Genomic DNA, 21,903 nt, shown 5'->3' with positions numbered 1-21,903 from the left:
CTTCGCCCCCTTCTGACAGTCCCAATCTGACAAATGTAGCCCCTAGGGTCTTGCCCACCACTTCCTCTCCAGTTTTGCCCACGCCCGATCCATTTAGAAAGAAACGACACGCGGTTACCTCCTGCACCCCAAGTACGACTAGAATGATTACTCTCTGTGTCCCCAACAATAAAAGTTGGGTAGTCGAAATAGATTTCGCTAGCTTCCCAGTCACTCCCGTCACCAAAGACCAAGGGGGGGATCTTTTTAACCTTGCAGTACATCTCTCCTCCTCAGTGTGGTATATAACCCTGGGAGGTTGGCATCAGTGGAAGTGGTCCAGTTTAGTGTCAGAAACGGACCTCGATTGGTCCAAGCACTCTAGGGGTCAGGCTTTGCACTGGAGAAACCAAAATATGCTCAGAATAGCAAAAAAACCGGATCTTTCAGGCTTAATTTTTACCCTAAAAGATCTGGCCTTGACCTCCTGTCAACAATTTATACTTGCCCCTTGGACTGATCGCACCGCCCTGTATTGGCAAATGGAAATATGCCCTAGCGTTGGTGCAGCTCCAAGCTCTGTAGTTAAAGATGATAACCCCACCTTTAATGGCCCTCCGGTGACATATACAAACGGGGGGAGAAACGGCCGAATACGCATTGTAGACACAAATAAAATGTCTAAAGATGACCTCTTCCAAATTCTAACCGGTATTTCTGGAGCAACAAACAACTGGTTACTACTAGCTGAGCAAGCTGCTGACAAGACGGCTTCCGACTGCATAGTCTGTATGGGAGCCCGCCCCACTTTAAGAGTCGTACCGGCGCCAGTCAATAGTGCATGCCTCCTGCATCTTATGAACAATACAAAACGAGGTCATTGCTCATATCTGGAAAACCACTTTCCTAAAACTCAACGCTCGGTCTCTAATAAACCCCCTTTCTTTTCTTCAGATGTAGCTGTGAACAATTTCACTTGTATTAACCTGACTGGCAATGCAGTAAAACTAGGTAGCTTGAACTCTTCTTGGTGCACTGAGATGACGGTTATGAAACCAAACTTCCGACCTACGGCTAGGGCTGATTTGTGGTGGTGGTGTGGCAATAACAAGTTATATGATGGTTTCCCTCGGGATGCGTCAGGTCTTTGCGCTCTCATAACTCTTATTTTACCTGTTTCAGTCACTCCAGTAGATCTCTCTATAGAAGTACACGAAGTTGGCCTCCCATCCTCCTCTGAACGCCGCTCTAAACGTTCTCTAATCCCAGGTTCAGCTCATAATCCAACCTATATTGATGCTGTAGGTATACCCCGTGGGGTCCCCGATGAATATAAACTGCGAGACCAGGTTAAAGCAGGATGGGCCTCGATACTTTGGATGGTTGAAATAAATGCGAATGTAGACAGAATTAACTACATTCACTTTAATGTGCAACTGTTGGCTAATTACACTCGAGATGGTTTTGAAGCTGTGCATGCACAGTTATCTGCCACTTCCCTAATGGCTTTCCAAAACAGGGTCGCAACGGATTTTCTCCTCGCAGAAAGAGGCGGAGTCTGCAGCCTTTTTGGTCAGGAGTGCTGTACCTATATCCCCAATAACACAGCTCCTGATGGTTCCCTCACTAAAGCTATTACTGGTCTCACAGCTCTTACTGTTAAAATGAAGGAACACTCGGGCGTTGATACTGCCATGTGGGACTCTTGGCTTAACATGTTTGGCAAATATAAGGCCCTTGTAGCTTCCGTCCTAGTTTCCATCTCAGTTTTTGTTGCTGTCCTAGTCACCTGCGGTTGCTGTTGTATTCCATGCATTCGATCCCTCTTCCAGAGACTGATTGTTACAGCTCTCACTCCTGAGGATAAGGATCTCGCCCGGCAGATGCCTTTATTAGCTGGTCAACTTCCCACCTCCTCGCCAACGGACGATGAAAACTCTGATCGTGAGGGTGACGAACATTATCGTCTTTCTCTTGTTTAAATGCTTCTAGAATGGTTGTTTCTCTGTGGTGTGTTGTATTAGGCTTGTTATTAATTGTTTCCCTCACCCACTTCCTCTTGAAGGATATATCTGGTTGAACTGTGTCTGGTCGGGTTGTGAGGGTTAAGCGATGTTCTCAGGGTCTCCGGACTTAAGCCTGAGCGAATGTGTACTCCCACCACTGGATATAAATTGTTTTATTCCACACCCCTTCCTCACTTTTTAACATATTCACTTTTGAATGTCCTTAGCAGTTACCGTTCTGTGTTTATTTTACGATTGATTTATTCTTTCACATTTTCACGTTTATATCTCTCATTATTATAGTATACTCTGCACTCTCCACATTTTTATCATTACTTATGCTTTTTGGTTGCTAGGTTACAGGAACTGTTAATTTTGTGTCACTACCCTGGTTGCACTGACTCGTTGTATCCTTGGTTGCAGGACAGCTGTTACTGCTTTCGTCGGGAACCGAGACTGCTTGCAGCCGACCCCTGGGCAGGGTGGTGCCTGGACTCTTTTCTCCTCATCTGCAATGACAGATAAAGACAAATGATAAGACCCGAGGAGTTTTTCGAGCCAGGCTTCGACACGTCTCTGTGTTCCTTTGAATGTTACTTATTTTTGTGTGTTGACCCATTTAAGATGGGTCAAAAGGGGGATTTGAAGAAAATATAATCTGATCAAACATTATTCAGCTTTAAATATTGTTCAGCTTTAAAGTTACTGTGCAACTGTGTAATAAAAATGTGCTCACGACTTTGGCCTTGAGAGCGATAAGAAGCGATCGCCTCATCCTGCAGGTGCAAGATATCTGCAAGCGAAGAGACTAGAACACCCAAGGCCGATTTCCTTTTATGGAGTTGTTTTTTCTGCTAATGCAGCACTTTCCTCACAACCCCCTCCTGTAAGTTTTAGAGAATATATACCCATCCTCACAGCAAATATTAGGAATCTCTTGATGTGAGCTGTGTTGAGAGGTTGTCTCTGTCTCAATAAAAGTTCACTGATTCCCCATCTGCAGCAGGTGTCCGGTTGTCTTCATTCTCCGCCAGCCTGGTTAAGTCAATTCCTCCTTAACATCTAAAAGAACCTATTTAATGAAGGAAGACGGGTTCACTTTGTGTTTAATATTATTCTATTGCTGTTGTTTTTTTTATATCCTTCAACATTAACTGCATGTTGTGGCTCAAATGTTTGTGCATGTTGGAGGCATTTCCTCTTTGTTGTGATCAGTGTTGGTCATTACTCAAAACAGTCATTATTACACATATTACACAGAACACTTTGATTAAAAGTAATGGAGTACGTTACTTCATTACTCCTCATAACATTACTTTGATGTTAAAATGAACAAATGAGCATGTAACAACATAAAGCTGAGGTACAGCCCCACACACCAACACAGATCCTGATGAGGTCACGTGATGTTTCTCTGAGTGTTTATGAACACAAATCAAAGATGAAACAGCACAAAGACACTTCAAAGTGATTCTACTGTAGAAACATGAACAGGTAGAAACCTGCAGCCTGACTGCTCATCACTTTGTTACCTGTTCAAGTTCAGCAGCAGCAGCTCACTTTATCACGGTGCTGGTCTGGGGTCAGTGTTTACTCAGCTTTAACCTCACTCTGGGTTCTTGGCTAGCTTAGCGTTAGCTTAGCGTTAGCTTAGTGTTAGCATGCTGTGTGGCTAGCTTAGCGTTAGCTTAGTGTTAGCATGCTGTGTGCTAGCTTAGCGTCAGAGCTCTGCAGGTGTCTCGTGTGTAAATATTAATCACAGTGACAGTAAAGGAGGTAAAGGGCTGTGACGTCATCACGTACGCTGCGTCCTCTGTGGGCTCTGAGTGAACTCAAAGTACAAACTACAAGTACACAAACACGAACGTAGCTCAGAGTGGCGGACACACTCGGCCTCGTTGGTCCAGCTGTGAGTCCGTTACCGTGAACTATGGAGCGGCAGATTTGTGCTGAACTAAGCTGCACACAGCTGATGTTAGCCAGGAAACATTACACACTGACTTTAATGGAGAGACCGGAAATACAAACACACACAGTTTGTTGTGTGAAGAAATCAAACACGAGCTGAACAAACAGTAAAGTTCCTAAAGACAAACTGTTAAAGGAGGAAACAAAGCAAACTTACAGTTTCTTCACACACCAACAACAAGCTCCACTCCACACCTGGACACTAAACACGGACACACAGGTGAGCTGCTTCCTGGAAGGAGGCGGGGCTCCACCTGAAACTCAGCACAGGTGGGAGGGGCTCAGCTCTGTGTGTGCTGATGTGTTAACTTTAAAAATATGCCGTCTGACTGCTCAGACTGAGTCAGAGTAAAGTTCACATGCTGACGTGTGGAGACATGAAACCTTGTTGTAGCTGCAGGTGTGAACACACTGATCCCAGATCAGCTCTGCTGTATTTGTAACATGAACATTTCTGCTGCAAAGCTTCAAATGTTCAGCATGTTTCTCTGTTTCCAGTCTATAGATCCAGTCACACTTTCTACCTTCACCTGTGCAGTAAAGACTGAGAGCAGAGCTGAAACCAAGCGTCCAATCAGTGAGCAGCATCAAAACCTGAGCTTCATTCAGACTCTGTTATTGAAGATGTTGTTGGTACAAAGTTCATCTGCTGCTCACATGAATCCATGAAAGATTTATTTCACTGAATGTTTCTTCAAAGCTCATTTCAACCTGTTGAAGTCATGAATGAAAGTGCAGACTGAGAGTGGATCACATGATGTTTGAGGTGTGTCATGTGACATGTTCAGTATTGTCACACATGTCTAGATTGTCCCTGATATCATAACTGCTCAAACACTGATGATTATATTTGAAGAATTATTCCTGATGGCAGCAAAGTTTGAATGGAGCTCTCTGTCTGTGCTGATTTGTCGCCCTCTGGAGGTCAAAGCACAAACTGCATGATGTCACTGTAACCACCACAGAGACAGGAAGTGTTTTTATGACTGAAACACTGAAATGATGCTAACGGCTGTCGTTAGGCTCACTGACAGCAGTGCTGATGTGTTCATGTCAAACACTGGCTCAGGTCAGACTCCTTCATCCTTCTCCAGCGTGAGGCCGCCCTCAGACCCACAGGAGCTCTGACCTTTGACCTCCTGACCCTAACCATTTTAGTCTTGTTGCATCTTTAAATGCAAATCCATCCAAACTGTAGCCGAGCAAAAGAAGCTGGAAGCTGTTCTATGAATGATGTTGTCGAAGGAGCTTGGAAAGAAAAGCAAATAAGTACAAATAAGTAACTGAAGACACGTGTGGTCTGCAGATGTCGATGTACATGGATGTACATGGAGTTTAATGTGCAAAATGAACTTAGTGTGCAAAGTGACCTGATGTGCAAACTGCAGTTTGAGGTCGGTCAGCTGTTCAGGAGTCTGATAGCAGTGGGGAAGATGGAGTTGTTGAGTCTGGATGTTCTACATTTCACACTTCTGAACCTTCGTCTCGAGGGCAGAGGTGTGTCTCTCCTCTGGACTCTGTGATGGTAGCTGCTCTGCAGAGAGGGCAGCGGGGTCCTGATGATCTTCTCCACAGTTGTTATCACTCTCTGCAGGCGTTTGCGGTTTGCAGTAGTGCTGCCGTACCATGCAGTGATGCAGCTGGTCAGGCTGCTCTCCACAGTGCAGCTGTAGAACCTGCTGAGGATCTTGGCCAACATACCAAATTTCCTCAGCCTCCTCAGGAAATACAGCAGCTGCTGAGCCTTCTTGAGCAGCTGTGTGAGTTTGAGTCCCTCACTGACTCAAACTCCTTCAGTGACACTTGCAGCCTTGCAGATTAGTTTGCTGATCCTGATGCATCTCTGGAGCTGATGCTGTCCCCCAGCAGACAACAACAACATAGATGCTCTCACTAGTCCACTTTACCCTCTAATCACATCTCTGACATCTGCAGGTTGCTCCATAGAGACTCTTGTGCAATGCCAGGTGTTTGTGTTTGTCTGTAGGTACACATTAGATATGACCATAGACGCACACACACAAGTGAACACAGCAGCACAGATGGTTTCCACCTGCTTCCCTCTTTCTTCACACAACTGTGAGGATGATGAAGAGGTTTCAGGACAAGGTGGTCAGCAAGCACAGGATAAAGCAGGGCCATGAAACTCTCTGGTGCAGCAGATGTTTAATCAGACTCAGCTTTAGGCTTCTTTTCCCACCTGGCAGCAAAGTAACAGCTTCACTAATGTGAACAGTCACAATGTTAAACGTTTCTATATCTTCATATATTTTTATCTGTTGATGCTGCAGAATAAAGTCTGTTAACAGAGTGCAGGATGTGTAGAGCAGGTCCAGCTCTCCCTTTACTGTGTCCACTTTCATCAGCCCCTGTGAAGTGACACAGAGTGCATGTGTGTCTGTCAGCTGTTGTTTGTTGTGAAGGATGGAACAAATGAACACACACTTTTAGAGAAATCTGAAAAAGCAACACGTGCTTGGGCTCCTTCTGTGCTCGTCTTCATTAATGCTGATCTTTCTTTCCTGTTTGTTCTTTGGCACAAGCTTCAGTCTTTTCTCCCAGGGCTCCTTCACACTTAGAAACACACCTACATTCATTTATACACAAACATCATGAAACAAAGGCTTTGTAAAAGAGGACATGAGATCCTCTCTGAACAGCACATTCATATCAAACACAGGACTGAACAGGATATACTGAGTCTGTGCTGTTTTCATTGTTACTTGCTGAGTATTTTTCCAGTGTTTGAAATGTGACTCAAGTCTGATTCTTCTACTGTGTGTGAACTCTAAGCAGCTGCATTAAACAGCTGCTTTTCAAACCAGGCTCAATCCTATGACTCTGTGAATGTAAACTTTTGTCACCTGCATGAATAACAATCCTTGATCTAGTCAGGACTGCAGTGCTCCTGTGATCCCAGCTTATAGATGGAGGCTAGCATGAGAGGCTCAGCAGCTAAAGCAGCACACCTGGGTCTCCCAGCCTATTAAAAGCAGCCCTTTGCTTCACCTGCTTCACTAAACATTATTATTATTATTTAAGCAGAGTGGTGTGATTCATGTAGGCATTGCTGTGTGACAGGAGGACTTTTCTTGAAACAGCTCGTGTGACGTGAGCTGACGTAAAAACAGTGATGTTAGCTTGATTCTCTTGGCTAAAACTATTTTAAAAAGAGGGTCAATCATGCAAATCTGCCAATAGAAGCCAAAGTTACAGCCCCTCAGAGTTTAAAGAGAAAAGGCCCGTTTCCAACACTCGGTTGTGCAAAGGGAAACAGGCCCACAGTGCCTGAGTGTGTGGGTAATTCTTCAAATAATATTCAAAAGCAAACATTTTTAAGCATGTAAATAAAATTCAATCATTTCTGCTCTTCAATACCTAAGAAATGAAAACTGGCAGATGGTCCCAAAATGTGAAACGCCTGGCTATCTGTGCATTTAGTGCTGCAAGTTTTCACTGTTTACCTTCAGAAGCATAAATCTCTGCACAGATAATGTTCATATGTGGATTCCTGGTTTTCTGCAGTTAATTGTGACCCAAAGCGTATTTTTAAAGTGGTTCCAGGCAATAAAGTCTAAAAATAAATACATCTACTTCCTTTTTCTGTGTTCCAGCCTCAGTGACTCTGACACAGTGCTGTAATATTTACACCTCTGATGAAAGCAGAGTTTGTAGTTGCAGAGAAATACTCGACTCATTTTGGGCATTTACGAGCAGGAACCTCAGAAAGCCCCTCGCTGCTTCACTGGTTAAGAAGCAAAGCAAACATTAGTTCACAGTGATGTTAATTAAGGCCCAAAGTTTAGGAACGAACGTCAGCACTTCACTAATGAATGTAATGCTGATTCATGTGCTTGTTTTGTAATGTGCATGTTGTGCGTTGCTATTTCCCATATTCTTTGGCACTGATAGATGAAGAGTCTCAGGCAGGACCGAGGCTGCCAGCTGCTGACAGTGAGCAGGGAGAGAGCAGCAGAAGCTGGGCAAGAGCAGGGCACCTTCAGCCCCCTTCATCAGTCAGAAATCATTTGGGTGTCTGTGTGAAATGTCTGATTTTTAAAATCTTTTTGTAGACATATTTATTAAATGTTTAACAATTATATAGAAGAAAGACAATGTAAAGAACAAAACATGACAAAACAAAAATGAGTTGAAGTTATGAACTGTTTCTGAGAGACAAATAACACCAGGATCCTTTTTGTGTAGCTGACAGCTGGTAACTGTGCAGGGGCGGGTCTAGCAAAGTGTTGCCAGGGGGGCAGGTAGGGCATTAACAGGGAGAGGGGGGCACAAAGAAATACTTTTCTTTCTTGTTCTCATTTAAAATGTCTCACTTTTAATAAATAATTATCTGAATCTTACAACAAACGTTTTCATCTGATGTAAAATGTATAGAAATCCATTATTGTACATAGTCATTTTTTAGGGTCCCATCATAATTTCTTCAGAAGTAAGTACTGCATATGATGCCAGTGTTTCCCACATTTTCTAGATTCTGCACCAGTACTGTGTGTAAAATGCATCAAAAAGTCCGTTTGATTCTTTCTCAGCTGTCTTTCTGTCTCCTTTCACTTTTTAAAGGTTGCCATGTTAGAAAACATATTTTGCCCTGCCGTGCTGTTTATTGATGTGGCAAATGAAAGGTTTATGAAAACATATCTAAATCTGTCATCAGTAATCAGCAATGATCATGTCTCACCTCTAGTCTCTGTCTTAATGTCAGGTTTCCACCGTGTGTTGTAGATGTTCAGGAGGTTAACTCGACCAACAGTCTACTTCCTGTTTAGAATACCAGGACAGGGAGGATGGTGCAGGTTTAAGTTTATTAGACTGATGCATGTATACCAACAAGACAGCGTCCATCACTGTGACAACAGCGTTTGTTTTCATTCAAAGGCTTCATGGTTTTTCCTTTAATACCTGGGGGGCCGGTCTCCAGTCAAAATGCCCGGGACCATTTTTTGTCCCAGTCCAGCCCTGGTGTCAGATCTGCATGCAGTGTCAATGAGACGATCAACAACAGATCAGACAAAACACTCAGGCGGACACTCCTCTGTAGAAGGAAACATGGAGAGTGTGAGGTAATCAGTGCACAACATCACTTTGTATTTCAGGCTGTTTTTATATAGAACTTCAGCACCAATGTAAAAGTTCTGGTTTTAGGAAGATGAAGAACATTTTCAGGAAGGATGCCGTCTGCAAGCAGAGCTGCTTGAACCTCAGCGCTGAGGTCCAGACTACTTCCTGTGAAGCCACGTGATGTAAATCTGCTGCTGTAACTTCACAGTTTACTGAAGCTAAATGCAACGTTACCATATAATCTGTTTTCAACAAAGGTTTCACTCCGTCCGGTGTTGATGGAATGATTCAGGCCGTACTCGTCAGGCTTCCCGTCGACCACACGCATTTCAGTCACAAACCCCGTGACTGACAACAAGGGAAACAGCAGAAGAAAAGATGTGAAAAATACTGGATGATGATGATGGAGGATTAACCGCGGTGGCTAAACTGTTTCCTGTCTTTGTGGGCGTACTCACAGGGAAGTTTCCAGGCACGTCAGTCTTGGTGGCTAAAGTCTCCATTTTCCAACATGTATCGCTACAGGTGCAAAGACACAACATTAATCATCAGTGTAAATATTTTAATGCTGTCCAAACGGTGTTTGCTTTGTCTGTCCTCTCGCGCTCACAGAGGGAACGAGGACGCCACCTTCAACCCATCTTCAGTTGGCTCAACCATGGCCGGACTTCCTGTTGGCTTTGTGACAGCAAACCACTTGAAATGAGAGCAAACTGCAGTCAAGCAGCACTTACAGCAACCTGTGGACACGCAAATGGAAAGCACTGAGAATCATACAGAAGCATAAGAGCTGTTTATTGTAACACGTGTGTGTGTGTGTGTGTGTGTGTGTGTGTGTGTGTGTGTGTGCACATTAATAACACACTGATGTATGTTAGTTTGATTTATGCTATATCTGAGAAAACAATTGCAGAATTTTACATCAAAGTTTCCAAAGCTGATGTTTTGTTGTTCACTCTGTTTTATATTCATATAGTTTGTTGTTTTTAAATCAGTGGACAAAATAAATATTATCACACAAAATCCAGGGTGAAACATAACCAAATAACCTAAATGGTGAAGTCATTATAGAAGTACATGTTGCAAAGGTCAGCCTCCTGTATAGACTGCTAAACTGTCTGGGGGGGCCCTGCCTGTCCTCGTTGGATAAGCTCCACCCCTTTTCCATAAGACGGAGACATTTGTATGAAAATAGATGGGCAGTAAAATAAAAAATATTATGGATGACTCTGTAAATCAAAGTCGGCCTGAGGCAGAAGCAGAAACCATGAGGAGCACAGCACCACTCCCAGAAGGGCACGAAGTGAAGCCATAGCTGCTGAAGAGTGAAGACGTGATGATGGAGGAGATCACAGATGAAGATCTGCTGCCTGCTGACTCTTTATATAGAAGAGTGAGACTATCTCCCCACCAGCAGCTGCACTTATACAAACCCCAGGTGCTGGGATGGCTTTGAACATGTGACATTTTCTGCAAACACATGGACAGTTTCATAACCACAAAGATTATTCCTGCGGGGGCAGAATCGTATCCACTGTGTGAGAGGTGAACGTCAGACAGTTCTTAGAAAATGTAGTTTCTCTTTAAGCTTTTAACGTCTCTTTTACCCCCATTTGTCTAAAACTACTTGACAGCCCTTCATGTCAGAGGTTTATTACCTGTGCAGGATGGAGCACATGGTCTCAGTCAGGCTGGACACGATCACTCCTACAGGAAGTAAATGTGATTTTATTTCACCTGTGAAATGATGAAAAACAGCAGAATAGCTCACGCTAACAAACGGGTGTTGAAATGTTTCATTTTCTGCTGTTTCACAGGTCAAAAAGGGCGTCGAAGCAAACTGAAGCTGAGCTGCTGCTGCTGTTGTAGTGCAGCATCTGCTGTGTGCTTCATCAGAGAACCTTCTGTACACAGCAGACAGAGGCTGCTGCCACTGAAGTCCATCTGCTAGAGAGCTTTAAACACTGGTTATTGAAGTGGCTTTGATGATACTGATACACAGTCTTTGCTGCTGTCACAGGACAGGGATCCACCAGGGAGTAGTTGTCAGGATAAAGAGCCTTCGCTTCTCTAAATATAAACTGGATACTTGTAGGAAACTTTGGGAAGCAGCATTTTTCCTCATATCGTCTAAACTGAAGTTAGCTCAGGTGCTTCTTCCATACTTGCTCTGCAGAAAGCCAAAGAGTTTGGAGCTCTGCAAACATTTGCAGCACAGCTGGATGTTTGTAACTTTGGTCACCTCTGTATCATCCCTCAGATTCTTTCTGCACAGCTTTGAAACCATGACAGCACGAGTGATGCTGAGGAGACGTCCAGTTTAAACAGACCTTTATTCCTGGAACACAAACACATGAAGTGATGCTGCTAAAGAAGAACATTTAATCGCACTAATGAATCAAGCATCTGTTTGTCTGTCAGTCTGTCAACAGTTCCTCTGATCGACTTCAGACTTGGTGGGTGTTTTGTTTTTGCAGCGGTCAAAGTCGATCAGCGTGTTGCTTTGTCTGCTGTAAATCTGCCTGTACAAAGGGAAACATGCATGTTTTAGATGCAAACTCACAACATGGCTGCATTTTTGTGATTATGTGTATTTTATATCGATTTATTCTATTATGTTTTGTATATGAATCTTTACAAGTGTGTCGATACAGAGGCTTGATTAAAACAAAGGTCTCAGCTGTGCTGTTAGGGATGCTCTCATATTTGTTTCACATGTAATAAATCAAAGGATTTCAGGCTTTTCATCCTTTTTATTTGTTTGGTTCTAACAGCAGCTGGATAAAAACATGCAGGTGATGAATATAATTGTGTGATATTATGAGCATTGTGAATAAAGAAAGAGCAGCGATAGTAAAAAGGAAACAGGTGATGGACGTGAGATTTTCAGAACAAAAGCTCCTCAGTGAGACAATCACCTGGACACAAGGTCAGGCAGCTGGGACTCATCTAGAGAGCAAAATGGAAAAGTGATCTGTGCAGAACATCACTGTTGATTGCAGTTATTTACATCAGACTTCTTCTCTGAGATAAGAGCACCATTTGTGGGAAAGATGACAGTATTTCCAGGCTGGATGCTGTTTGCAGGGAGAACTGAATGAAAGTCTCCTGCACCTCAGCGCTGAGGTCCACACCTGTGAACACAGATGAGGTCAATCTGCTGCAGCACGTAGAGCTTTACTGATCAGCAGGTTCAAAGGATTCAGCAGAGCGTAGAGTCAGAGCTAAATGCCACATCACCATAGAGTTTGTTAACAACAGCTTTCTTTGCCCTTTGTCTCGATGGACTGAATCAGGGATACTCGTCATACTTCACCTCAACCACGTCACTGAGAGACCCCAGCCTGACACAGCAGCAGAGATGATGAAAGCAGAAACAGCAAACAGATGCTTCAGTTGTGTTTCTCTCTGTGTGTGCGCTCACGCCCACTTGTGTGTGTGAACTTTCCACGTACCTCAGCTTGTTTCTCCAACATGAGCCATCAGGGCTGAAAAACATCACTAACACATGAATTCTTTCTCTTTTTGTTATCACCTGTGATCATGTGTCTTATGTTTCTGTCATTCACCAGTTCTTGTATAGTTACGTGTAACTAGACTTCTGTGGGACGTAAATGATTGTTTTGTATGCAGATCTGTACAAAGGATGGAAACACTTGATTACAAAGGAGATCTCAGCTGTGTTGTTATGGATGGACTTCAACGTATTTGTTAAAAAAGAGAATAAAGCAAAGTGTTTTAGCTGTTTGGGAGTTTTTGTTTGATTCCATTCAGTTTTATTTCTATGGAGTCAAATAATAAGAAAGGCTCTAGAACAGCCCTGAGTTTGTCCAGGTGACACTCCTCTGAAGAACAAAGACAAAGAGGAAGAAGGGGATTCGTTTTCAAGTCTTGTTTCTTTCAAAATAAAAGCTGAAATGTTTTGGAAGCATGATAATATTTCAGCCAGGATGCCGTCTCCAAGGAGACCTGCACCTCAGCGCTGAGCTCCACATCACGCCCTGTGAAAGCACAGATATAAATCTGCTGCAGTGAGAAGAACTTTACCCAACACAAGTGTAGAAGTAGACATTTGACTTTACCTACAACCTGTTAACAACAAAGCTTTCATTGCCTCTGTTGTTGATGTCATGTAGGACTAATCATACTTCACATCAGCCATGCACACGTCAGAGGATCTCCAGGCTTTCAGTGATAAAGCCAAGCAGATGATGTGAACATAGCAATAGTAAAACATGCATCATAATCAGCTGTATGTGTCGACTATGTGGCACCTCAGTCTTGTTGGCATGAAGAAAAGTTGTGTAACATGTAGCATAAGGGCTGCAAAGACATCATGTAGACAGCAGTCGTCTGTTAGTCGTAACGTATCTCCTGTTAAAGAGTTAAATGTGCGTTCTCCATCTCTGTCCTCTCACAGCTCGCCATACACCAACTCCAGCTGTGGTAACCATGGCTGTGCCCATCAACACGCTGAAGCTGAGACGCCACCCGTCACTATGGCGACTCCAATAGGGTTACCTGTCAGCTGTGGACGCATGAAAGGAAAACAGCAGAAACACAGACATGTTTACTGGAACATTTCCTATTGACAGCTTCATGGAAAAGTGGGTTTAAACACTTTTCTATGTTTTATTTTGTTTATTTATGGATTTATTGTGAAAGGAATTTCAAAGTTTTAATTTGACCTTTCCCCTGTTTTTCATACAGACTGGAGACGAATGGATGGTGCTTTCTTTGTTTGTCTAAAGATAATGAATAAAACTCTACACACATCTTAAACCACCCTCCTTTCTATATATTTTGTTATATAAATGGAAAGTATATAAGACACAAACTGAGCTTATATGATACTAAGGACCCTGGAGGTCAGTCCACCTTTATAATTCAGCACAGCCTGGAGTCTCTTAGTCAAGCTTGTTTGTGTTTTCTGTGAGGAAGTTTTCAGCAGCAGCTCTTTTCTTGGATGTTGGTTCCCTTTGTTTCCATCCTCTGTTAAGATGTTTCAGTAATGTTGAGGTCTGGGGAGGCCAATCCATGGCTGACGTCCTGTGATGCTGCATTAGCAGTTTGTTCATAGTGAAAAATGAAGCCACTGCCAATCAGACATTTGCACAGTGGATCAACTTCTGATGGTACTGTCCTGAATTCCACACCTATAATATGTTTGCACGTACTGATGAATATGTGCAGCTGATTTTCAGTCCAGTTCCTGTGTGACAGACGCCAGTCTTTCTGCCTGTGTCCTTCCTTAACAATAGAGCCATCCTTCCACTGAGACTGTTTCTGATGAGGCTTCACTGAGCAGTAGATGGATCCCTCAGCTCATCTAATCGTCCTATTTCTAACACATGACTGTCAGAAACTGTTAATCTGCTGCAGCTCTTTAACTCCTCCACTTCTTTTTTTGTAATCTCTTAGTTTCCTCATCTTTTAAGGTGGCACTGCACACCAGATCCAAAGTCAACATGCTGTTATATAATGGAGTTGAACCTGTAATGGAGTTTGATTTAAACCAATCAGCAATGAAGTGAATGATGATGAGCAAAGATGGTGGAGGTGGTGGATGAAGACCCGGACAGCTGTGGTTGGCTCCTCGTATAGAGCAGAGTGAGGTTGTGTTTGCACATTATTATAAAACCATGTTCACCATATATTTTAGCTGCAGACAATAACATGATTTCTTTGCTGTGGTGATTTTATTCCACTTTGGTAAAATGGGAAACCATCATTTCTTGCTGTAATTCACACATTATTCCAAGAGCCTCAACACGAGCCTTGTAGTCCGACCATATATAGACAAATCAATAGTTGTGTTTGTAACAGCTCATGAACATGAATCGTTCCACTTTAAAATCATTGCAAACTAAACTGGAATAAATGAGTGTTTATATATAGTTTTGTCTCAGCTGTTCATACACAGTGTTTCAGTTCTTATCAGAGTCCCACCGTCTCACTGTGGTGAACCTTTAGCTCTGTTGTAAGCGTGTTGTTAGACCAGGTTTCCCTCATTTAAAAATAATCTCTCATTAGAAATGGACATGATGTCTAAGACATAGAAATGCTTATTATGGGTTCACTTGATGTCACTGAAAAGATGCACATGGGTAACGTGCAGGCCGTCCAGCTCTGAGGTTTATCTCCTCACCTCGAGTCTGCGACACTCTCTCCGTGTCCTCTCAGATAAGGGCGCGCACATTTCTGCACGATCTTCTAAATTACAAAGAGCGATTCACAAAACAGAAGCTCACAAAACACTCATCACAAACCAAAAATGGCTCCACTGAGCGTCAAACTGTCACCAGAATTTACTGATAATCTAAAGACTCACAGAACTCATTTTGTCTCATTGTGTCTTAGTTTGAGACATAAGTGCATGATCATAATACTGTGTAGTTAGATGAGACAGAGCTGATGCTTGCTCTTAATCATCCTCTTCATGTTTCCCGAGCCTCAGCAGTGGAAGCTACCATGGATAGAAAGACTATGACTCAGCTTAAATCTCAAATCTTTGTCTCCAAAGAGCTGCTGATGTGTCCGATATGATCCACAAGCTTAAACTAGGATTATAAGTGTGTGCAGTGATGTGTGTGAAACCTCTGAGGACTCACACGTGTGTGCTTCAGCCCACACACACATATGAAGCACTGCGACCTCACACAGAAGTGTTTTACACATCCAACCTGAATCCTGATCATTTCTACAGTTTATTAAGTTCAGCTTCACCTGAACATCAGTGATGAAGCTGCTCTGACTCCATCACAGCTGCTTCATCAGTGATGAAGCTGCTCTGACTCCATCACAGCTCACAGCTGTTGGAATGAGTCAAACAATGAAGAAGGTTCAGAAACAGCTGATGATTTTACAGAAACATGATGCAAACATGAAAATGGACACATGATTTTTTATTAACAGACACTGTTTATGTTTCACTGTGCATGACGTCATCAACACTGACACCAGGGGGCGCTCATCAGCAGCCTGAGGAACTGTGATAAGGGAGGGAGACGCAGTGTTGTGTGTACTGCAGTCGGACAGAAGGAAAAACTTCCTCCTGAAAACATTTTCATCCTTCCCAAAAGTGTTTGAGTCAAATGTTACAAATATATAAATACAATAAAACACAGGGTCTTACATAAAATTAGTGATGCAGTTGTGCACTGAGCACCTTTCCAATGTTCCTTCCTCAGATGAGTCCAGCTGCTGAACACATTAACATCTGTATGTAAATGTAGCCGAGAACCAACCTGAGCACTGCTGGGAAAATACAAAGGCAACCATCAAAGTGCTGTATTATCTTATTTATTCTGAATGTTGACTTAGATCCACACCACGATTTATGAAACTATAGAAATAAAATAACAACAATCGTCTGCTTCTTTAAAATTTCTTTCATTACATCAAACCAGTGAAAACTGAGAAAAACAAAGAGCTGTTAGCATGTTCAGACCAACTTTGAGACAGAGACTGTAAAGTTCTGCACTTTAAATCCTGCCTGTGTTCCTGCAAATGATTCACACTGAAAGTATCTTAGTTTAGTATTGAGTGAGCCACAAAGCAGCCTGATAGCTTTAAAACAGGAAAAGTAAATGAAATTGACAGTTTCAGTGTAGCTGGATCTATTATTGGGGGGTCATGACCCCCGTAACCCCGCCTGGTCCTGAGGTCAAATCCACCATCTTTGTTTCAGTGCTTCATGTTCTCCCGTGTTTGTGTGCGTCCTCTCCGGTACTCCGGCTTCCTCCCACAGTCCAAACACATGCAGTTAGTGGGGTCAGGTTAGCTGTGAGTGGTTGTGTCTCTGTGTTATTCCACCTTAATAAATGACTTCCTGTTAGCATGAAGTGCTTCTGTAGGACTGATGTCATTTTCATGGTTGGATCATTTAAATGAAGCTGGACTCAGATGCAGTAAATAAGCTGATTGATCATTAATGAATAAAGCTGGTCAAACACATCACGTGGACACATGTGATTGTGTGTTGTAGTATTGATCCCAATGCTGGTATCAGTCCTGGATCAATAACACTGGATGGATGCGTTCAGCATGGAGCCCCTGAGCTGTGTTACAGACAAACATGGAAACTGACAGGTCTGTGTCATTCACAGTCTGTAACACTTCTAAACAACAGAGGCTGACCCAAGTGCCTCAGAGCCAGGCACGCTCACATCACAGCTCTCTAAATAAGCCAGTTTCAAAATAAGAGCTGAAAGCTGTGTTTGCTTGTGTTAGCTTATTATTGTGGAGACTAACATTCAGTGATCATGTGTTCAGACTCATAATGATTACTCTCAGAAATCCTGATCTTTGTATTTACTGTGTGTTGGATCAATAACTGAGATTCATGGTATCACACAGCTGTGCTGCTGCTGATGTCAGCACATCTGGAACAATACGAGGTATCTGCTACCAGACTGAGCAGGACGTGAGACCTGTGGACTGTTTAAAGCTGTCCCTCCACAGCTCACTCAGACCTGATCCACACCTCAGTGATATTCTCTGACTTCCTCAGTAGAGACAGAAACCATTCAGATCTGGGACCATCAGCTGACTGATGATGTCACACAGACTGTGTTTTTCAGGAACAGTGATTCTGATGTGAGCCTGCTAGCTGACAGCAGACCTGATGAAAGCACATGTTCACATCTGTGAGGACAGACTGGACTCTTTGACTGCACCTTGGTTCTCCTCAGAGGTCTGTACAGGAGCATGTCCACCCCCACTGAAGATCTCAGTCACTGTGAAACATAGAAAGCTGCTTGTGTGGCCTCTGCCTCACATGTAGATACAGCTACAGGTTTCTCTGTCAGTCAGACTGAAACAGTGTCCTGATGCTGCATCATTCAGCTCTGTGCCCCAGTCAGCATCACTGGGAGCTACCAGTGTTTCTGCCCTTTTCCTGTAACACTACACTCAGCACAGGCTCAGCTGGTATCCAGTGTTGGACTTTGGCTTCAGCTGCTGTGATAGATCCTCTAACATAGATCAGCTCTGCTACATGTTGTTAGATAAGTGCAGCTGCTGTCATGTCCTGATGTTTCTCTGGCTCAGCAGCTTCTCCATCAGAGGTTCACATGGAGCTGATCCAGTATCTCCAGTAACTGTGTTCTGTGCCTCACTGGTTCATCCTTCTGTCTGTGTGACGTCAGTCAGATGTTGAAGTTAAACTCTGTAATCTTCACTGTGTCACAGAGTTCAGTGAGTCCCGTTATTCACAGTATCAATCAGATCATCAGAGAACAGCTGATCAGCAATCAGTGGTGCCAACAGCGCCTCCTGTGGTGAGAGGATGCAATAATGCAATGTAGCATTTTTCCACTCAACACTTGCAGTCATGGAAACTGTCTGTTGGATCTGTGTGACGTTGCTTTCTTGGTTAGAGTTCCTCACAAATGTCCAGATGATTCTTCTAATGAGGCGTCGACCATGTTTGCAGCTCTTTGGAAGAAAACGTCGCCCTTTGCCATCCTTACTTTTCTTTGACTTCTTCAAATGCAGCTGAACTCCAGCTGGTATTTTCTTGGACTTTGCAGCTGTTTCTGGTCATCAGTTCATTCCTGCAAACCTCTGAAGCTGAACAACAATGATGCTGCATTGCTGGCTGATCCCAAAAGGTTGATTCTGTTCATCTGGACGTTTTCAGAAACGTTTGCTCACTGATCAGGTGACTTCTTCAGTCTCAGCTGACTGCAGCTTTACAAGCTTACAAACAGCACATTTACACAATGACTGAAAGCAGCAGCACCTGATATATATGATACTAATATAATACATATACATATATAATCCATACTAATGATGAAGGAACTGAGCTCACAGTCCATTGTTCATTCAGTGAACTACTCAGTTTATTTTGGGCCTCAGAAATGCTCACTCTGTTTGTACATCACTGTCAGCAATAGACTCATTCTGCTGTGTGGACAGGAACACATGTGACATCACTTCCTGTTTGTTTGTGACTGAAGAAGTTTACAAGGAATCATTTAGAAGAGTTTCAAACATCAACTGATTGAATCCATGAATCTGAAAACGTGTTTGTGAGTGAAAGAGACAGACATGTACAGACCGAACTATCTGTTCAACAGTCAGAGTGTTTCTGTAACAGGAGACACTCTTTACACTCCACTCAGCACAGGGACACTGAGGCACCAGGATAGCAGACTCTAAACCCAGGATAAAGAGTTTGAGTGAATGTGGTGTTGAAGGTGTGGAGGTGGATCAGAGTGTCAGAGGAGACTCTGTAGAAGGACAGAGTGCCAGCAGGACAGTCCACATACACTGCTGCTCTGTTAGAGACAGAGGAGGAGGGGGAGGAGGAGGAGGAGATGGATGTTTGACTCTTATTGTGCCTGACAGACTGAGGACCACGATCAGAGCAGATCAGACTCCAGGACTGATCAGTGAGTCCAAACACACAGTCATAACTGTCTCCTTTCCTTCTTATGCTTCTGTAACTCACTGATATAAAAACGTTTCCTCTCCACTCGACCTCCCAGTAACAGCGACCAGTCAGACCATTTCTACACAGCAGCTGTTCCCAAACATCAAATCTGTCTGGATGATCAGGATATGACTGAACCTCCTCCACACAATGTGCCTCAATGTTATTGATATTATTATTATCATTATTATATAATAATAAAACCCTTATAATAAAACCACTAAAAACCTTTATTCTAGCGCTTCTAGACTTTAAAGTCAGCAAAGAGGCTCAGAAAAGAAGATCAGACACCAGCGAGGGAGGATAAGAAGGACAGACGCAACAACATTGTCATCCCCTATGTAGCCGGTGTATCAGAAAAACTCAGGAGAGTTTTCTCCAAGCATGACATCCCGGTGTATTTCAGACCCAGCAACACGCTCAGACAAAAACTGGTTCACCCGAAAGATAAAACGCCAAAACACAGACTTAACAATGTGGTGTATGCTGTACAGTGCAGCGAGGAATGCACAGACCTCTACATTGGAGAGACCAAACAGCCACTTCACAAGCGCATGGCACAACACAGAAGAGCCACCTCCACAGGACAAGACTCAGCAGTCCATCTGCATCTTAAGGATAAAGTACACTCTTTCGAGGATGCCAATGTTCACATTTTGGACAGAGAGGACAGATGGTTTGAAAGAGGAGTGAAAGAAGCAGCTATGTCCACTGTGAGCGACCATCTTTGAACAGAGGCGGGGTTTACGACATCAACTCTCTGCCATCTATAATCCAGTTTTGAGATCCCTTCCCAGACGCCTTAACGCCCACTCACATCCTGGGCCATCTGACCTCAGGAATCCGCATGATAAGGTGGGGCCAGGTTTCACAATGAACTCACCCGAAACTCTGGCTGATTGGGGCCCACACCCAGTTTCACACCTTGGCTCAGGCGATTAGAGGATCATCAGGGGGTCCTTTTGTCCCTCTGGGGGGGGGGATACTCCCACTAGGTTTATATCTGGGACTCTCCACCATTTGACCTTAGAACTGAAGAAGCTTCTCGGATGAGAGGTGAAACGTCTTCAAGTAACTTAAAGAAGTCCAGACGCTTTTCTTTGCAAGCTCCTTTGACATTTGACCACAAGCAATCTTTTCTGGTTTGACGCCGTCTTTGTAGCCAGAAACCAGCTCTCTCCTCGGCTTCCTCCACTACACGCTTCCCCCACGCCAGTCTCCTCCGTCACTATAAAGGGGAGAGTCATGAGCTCCATCACCCTCACCTGTGCCGTCCAACGTCCCGCCACCAGCCTCCACTGCAGCAGGCCAGAGACCACACCCCTGCCACAATAAGTAAAAGTATATCCTTGCTGTACCCTTAATGCTAAATGTGCTAAATTAACCGCTGCCTTTGCCCCTTTGGGATTATTCTTATGTCACTGGGATGTTGACCTTTGACCTTCACATTAGAGAGATGGGCAGACATAATTAGTGTATGAATTTTAAAGTAACAGGTAATAAAGAGAGTGTAGCAAATGTAGTCAGGTTTATTACTCTGTATCACACATGAGTGCCCGAGGGAGGCGGGGCTGACTGGGGAGACACAGGAAACAGAGAGACAGGGCTGACTCGACATGAAACGATGAAACGTGGGACACGGGAACAGAAACTAAACACAGGCTGAAATGAACACTGAGGGAGGGAGAACTAAGATTACTGAGAGCCTGATAAATAAGAAGAACAAAAACCAAGAAAAACAAGAGTCAAAGAAAACCAAAAACACAAAGCATTGGGCCAGGACCCACTGCTGTGACATTTATATGTGATAAAAACATTAAAAACTGCTCAGATGTTGAAATCTTTCTACGTATACTTTAGGTTCAGCTCTCCAGCCTGGCATTTGGTTAAGCATGATTCAAACATTTGATTTTGTTTAACTGGTTTTAATTATAGTTACTTTTTGTGAACATTTGTTGCAGCATTTAAAAATACATCATTTATTTTCAAACTTTTATTTGATTTAGAGCATCATGTTTGACCAACGTAAATGTTTTAACACAAACACTATTTTAAAGCTTCTAGAGAGTAAAATATTAATGATAATTATAATAACAATAATAAAAACAAAAGCTCTCAGATCCATCAAACCAAGCAGCAGAAAGAACAATAACTGAAGAGAAAACTTTAACCTTGTAGACTTCATTATGTTCCAGCTGCTCTACAGACGCTGTGACCTCGAACTTAAGCAGGTCGTAAAGTATGTGCAGCTCAATAACTTCATAATCAGACCCTGTGGTATTTAGGCAGCAGAACAACTAAGAATAACAACTACAAATAATGTTTTTAGGTTTCTGTTGTACTGCAAGGTTCTGTACAGGAGAACCAAACCAAGAGCAAATATTACGTCTCATTTAAACCTGAGCACGAAGAGCCATCAACATTTAGCAA

General features: G+C 43.1%; 1 protein-coding gene across 1 annotated transcript in view; it reads right to left on the bottom strand.

The window, feature by feature from the left end:
* The window catches only part of LOC309703020 (NACHT, LRR and PYD domains-containing protein 3-like), a 198,082-nt gene that overhangs the window by 47,658 nt on the left and 128,521 nt on the right, over positions 1–21,903 (bottom strand). The gene's annotated exons all lie outside the window — the stretch shown is intronic.

The sequence above is a fragment of the Aulonocara stuartgranti genome, assembly GCF_965226115.1.
Source record: "Aulonocara stuartgranti genome assembly, chromosome: 3".
Taxonomy (NCBI): Eukaryota; Metazoa; Chordata; class Actinopteri; order Cichliformes; family Cichlidae; genus Aulonocara; species Aulonocara stuartgranti.
Note: the sequence above shows the minus strand (reverse complement) of the source record. Positions and strands in the feature narration are given on the sequence as shown.